Source organism: Eulemur rufifrons, chromosome 30 (assembly GCF_041146395.1).
Source record: "Eulemur rufifrons isolate Redbay chromosome 30, OSU_ERuf_1, whole genome shotgun sequence".
Lineage (NCBI taxonomy): Eukaryota > Metazoa > Chordata > Mammalia > Primates > Lemuridae > Eulemur > Eulemur rufifrons.
In genome coordinates, this window is record NC_091012.1 from 30,001 (window position 1) to 35,000 (window position 5,000).

A 5,000-nucleotide genomic window follows, 5' to 3' on the forward strand; every position below is an offset into this window, starting at 1 on the left:
ACCCTAAGCCCTCACCATAACACTAAACTTCATCCTTAACCCTAACCATAATCCTAACCCTAAATCTAATTCTCAGACTTCTTGCTTTCTTAGAGTTTAGAAAGCCTGCAATCCTCCCATGCCATGCGTGAAAGGAGGCTCTACCACTGTGTCCTGCATGAAACCCACGGGCCCATACCCAGAGTATGATAGAGTGGGTTCCCGGGTACAATCCCAGCCCCCTAAACTCCCCCCGCCCGCCTAATAAAGACAGGGCCCGTGTGCTAAGCATAAACAATACCTTTAACAGATAACCCTAACCCTGAACATAACACCCAACCCTGTTCCTATTTCTCCCCTTAACACGTAAACCTCACCGTGCGCCTAACTTTAACCTCTTATCCTAACGTTAATGCATAACCCATTTCCTGAGAACAACCCCTATCCCATAATTCTAACACTATCTCCTAGTCATCACTGTGACACCTAATCCCTAACCCTAATTCTAAACCGCTAACCCTAACCGTAACCCTACCTACAACCCTAACACTGACAGTAACCCTTACTTCTAACCCCAACGCTATGCCTAACAAAAACCCTAACCCTTGACCCTATCCCTTCACCCTAACCCCTTAGCCTTACCCTAACCCTTAACCCTAATCCTAATCCTAACCATTAAACCTAACCCTAGCTCTTAAAGCTAACCCTAAACCTTACCCTCACGACTAGACCTAACCCTGACACTAACCTAACACCTAACCCTAACCAGAAACCCTAAAGCTAACCCTGAACCCTATCCCTAACCCTAGCAGTAAACTTTAACCCTAAACCTAAGCCCAATCCGTAACCCTAATCCTATCCTTTTACCCTAAAACTAACCCCTAAACCTAACCCCTATACCTCACCCTAACTCTAACCCCAATCCTAATTCTAACCATACCCCTTCATAAAACACTAACTCCTAATCGCTAACCCTAACACTAACCAAAATCCCTAATCACTAATCCCTAACCCTAACGCTTAACCTTTACCCTAATCGTTAACCCTCACCCTAAATCTTAACACTGACCCTAACCTTAACCTTTAACTCTAAGCCTAACCCTTAACCCTACAGTAAGGAAGACCCTTAATGCTAATGGGATCCCTTATCCCTAACCCTAACACTACAGCTAAAAACAACCCTAACCTTGGATCCTGAAACCTAACCCCTAACACTTACTTTAACCCCAAACCCTAACCCTAATCCTAAGCATTAAACCTAACCCTATCTCTTAACCCTAACGCTAGCCCTTACCCGAACGCCTAGATCTAACCCTAAATCGAACCTACCGCCTAATCCTAACCTTAAGCCCTAATGCTAACTCTAACCCTGAACCCTAAACCTACCCGTAACCCTTAACACTAACCCTATCCGTGAACCTTAACCCTGACCCTAACCATTACCCGCAACCAAGCATTTAACCCTGACCCTACCCCTAATCCTTAATGATAACCCTAACACTAAACCCTCACCCTACTCCCAACACTTAACCCTAATCCTATCCCTTAACCCTAACCCTAACGCTACCCCCTAAACGTAACCCTCACCGTGACCAGTAAACCTAACCCTAACCTCTAACACAAACCATAGCGCATAACTCTAACCCTAAAACGAACCCTAAACCTAACCCTAAAACCTAAATCTTCAGCTTAACACTAAGCGTTAACTCTCACGCTAACCTTTAATCCTAACACTAATCCTAATCTTCAACCCTAAACCTAACACTTAACCCTAACCCTGTACCAAACCCTAACCCCTCATCTTAACCCTAACCGTAAACCTCAACCCTAAACCAAAGTGTAACCGTTAAACCTAAGAGCAACCTTTAACCCTAACCCTAAGCCCTAACCCTAAGCCCTCACCCTAACACTAAACTTCATCCTTAACCCTAACCATAATCCTAACCCTAAATCTAATTCTCAGACTTCTTGCTTTCTTAGAGTTTAGAAATCCTGCAATCCTCCCATGCCATGCGTGAAAGGAGGCTCTACCACTGTGTCCTGCATGAAACCCACGGGCCCATACCCAGAGTATGATAGAGTGGGTTCCCGGGTACAATCCCAGCCCCCTAAACTCCCCCCGCCCGCCTAATAAAGACAGGGCCCGTGCGCTAAGCATAAACAATACCTTTAACAGATAACCCTAACCCTGAACATAACACCCAACCCTGTTCCTCTTTCTCCCCTTAACACGTAAACCTCACCGTGCGCCTAACTTTAACCTCTTATCCTAACGTTAATGCATAACCCATTTCCTGAGAACAACCCCTATCCCATAATTCTAACCCTATCTCCTAGTCATCACTGTGACATCTAATCCCTAACCCTAATTCTAAACCGCTAACCCTAACCGTAACCCTACCTACAACCCTAACACTGACAGTAACCCTTATTTCTAACCCCAACGCTATGCCTAACAAAAACCCTAACCCTGCACCCTAACCCCTAAGCCTTACCCTAACCCTTAACCCTAATCCTAATCCTAACCATTAAACCTAACCCTAGCTCTTAAAGCTAACCCTAAACCTTACCCTCACGACTAGACCTAACCCTGACACTAACCTAACACCTAACCCTAAGCAGAACCCCTAAAGCTAAGCCTGAACCCTATCCCTAACCCTAGCAGTAAACTTTAACCCTAAACCTAAGCCCAACCCGTAACCCTAATCCTATCCTTTTACCCTAAAACTAACCCCTAAACCTAACCCCTATACCTCACCCTAACTCTAACCCCAATCCTAATTCTAACCATACCCCTTCATAAAACACTAACTCCTAACCGCTAACCCTAACAGTAACCAAAAACCCTAATCACTAATCCCTAACCCTAACGCTTAACCTTTACCCTAACCGTTAACCCTCACCCTAAATCTTAACACTGACCCTAACCTTAACCTTTAACTCTAAGCCTAACCCTTAACCCTACAGTAAGGAAGACCCTTAATGCTAATGGGATCCCTTTTCCGTAACCCTAACACTACAGCTAAAAATAACAGTAACCTTTCATCCTTAAACCTAACCCCTAACACTTACTTTAACCCCAAACCCTAACCCTAATCCTAAGCATTAAACCTAACCCTATCTCTTAACCCTAACGCTAGCCCTTACCCGAACGCCTAGATCTAACCCTAAATCGAACCTACCGCCTAATCCTAACCTTAAGCCCTAATGCTAACTCTAACCCTGAACCCTAAACCTACCCGTAACCCTTAACACTAACCCTATCCGTGAACCTTAACCCTGACCCTAACCATTACCCGCACCCAGGCATTTAACCCTGACCCTACCCCTAGTCCTTAATGATAACCCTAACACTAAACCCTAACCCTAAGGCCAACACTTAACCGTAATCCTATCCCTTAACCCTAACCCTAACCCTAATCCTAATGCTAACCCCTAAACGTAACCCTAACCGTCACCAGTAAACCTAACCCTAACCTCTAACACAAACCATAGCACATAACTCTAATCCTAAAACTAACCCTAACCCTAAACCTAACCCTAAACCCTAACTCTTAACCTTAACCCTAAGCGTTAACTCTCACGCTATCCTATAATCCTAACCCTAATCCTAATCTTCACCCCAAAACCTTACACTTAACCCTAACCCTGTACCAAACCCTACCCCCTCATCTTAACCCTAACCGTAAACCTCAACCCTAAACCAAAGTGTAACCGTTAAACCTAAGAGTAACCTTTAACCGTAACCCTAATCCCTAACCCTAAGCCCTCACCCTAACACTAAACTTCATCCTTAACCCTAACAATAATCCTAACCCTAAATCTAATTCTCAGACTTCTTGCTTTCTTAGAGTTTAGAAAGCCTGCAATCCTCCCATGCCATGCGTGAAAGGAGGCTCTACCACTGTGTCCTGTATGAAACCCACGGACCCATATCCAGAGTATGATAGAGTGGGTTCCCGGGTACAATCCCAGGCCCCAAAACTCCCCCCCACCCGCCTAATGCAGACAGGGCCCGTGCGCTAAGCATAAACAATACCTTTAACAGATAACCCTAACCCTGAACATAACACCCAACCCTGTTCCTATTTCTCCCCTTAACACGTAAACGTCACCGTGCGCCTAACTTTAACCTCTTATCCTAACGTTAATGCATAACCCATTTCCTGAGAACAACCCCTATCCCATAATTCTAACCCTATCTCCTAGTCATCACTGTGACACCTAATCCCTAACCCTAATTCCAAACCGCTAACCCTAACCGTAACCCTACCTACAACCCTAACACTGACAGTAACCCTTACTTCTAACCCCAACGCTATGCCTAACAAAAACCCTAACCCTTGACCCTAACCCTTCACCCTAACCCCTAAGACTTACCCTAACCCTTAACCCTAATCCTAATCCCAACCATTAAACCTAACCTTAGCTCTTAAAGCTAACCCTAAACCTTACCCTCACGACTAGTCCTAACCCTGACACTAACCTAACACTTAACACTCACCAGAACCCCTAAAGCTAACCCTGAACCCTATCCCTAACCCTAGCAGTAAACTTTAACCCTAAACCTAAGCCCAACCCGTAACCCTAATCCTATCCTTTTACCCTAAAACTAACCCCTAAACCTAACCCCTATACCTCACCCTAACTCTAACCCCAATCCTAATTCTAACCATACCCCTTCATAAAACACTAACTCCTAACCGCTAACCCTAACACTAACCAGAAACCCTAATCACTAATCCCTAACCCTAACGATTAACCTTTACCCTAACCGTTAACCCTCACCCTAAATCTTAACACTGACCCTAACCTTAACCTTTAACTCTAAGCCTAACCCTTAACCCTACAGTAAGGAAGACCCTTAATGCTAATGGGATCCCTTATCCCTAACCCTAACACTACAGCTAAAAATAACCCTAACCTTGGTTCCTTAAACCTAACCCCTAAGACTTACTTTAACCCCAAACCCTAACCCTTATCCTAAGCATTAAACCTAACCCTATCTCTTAACCCTAACC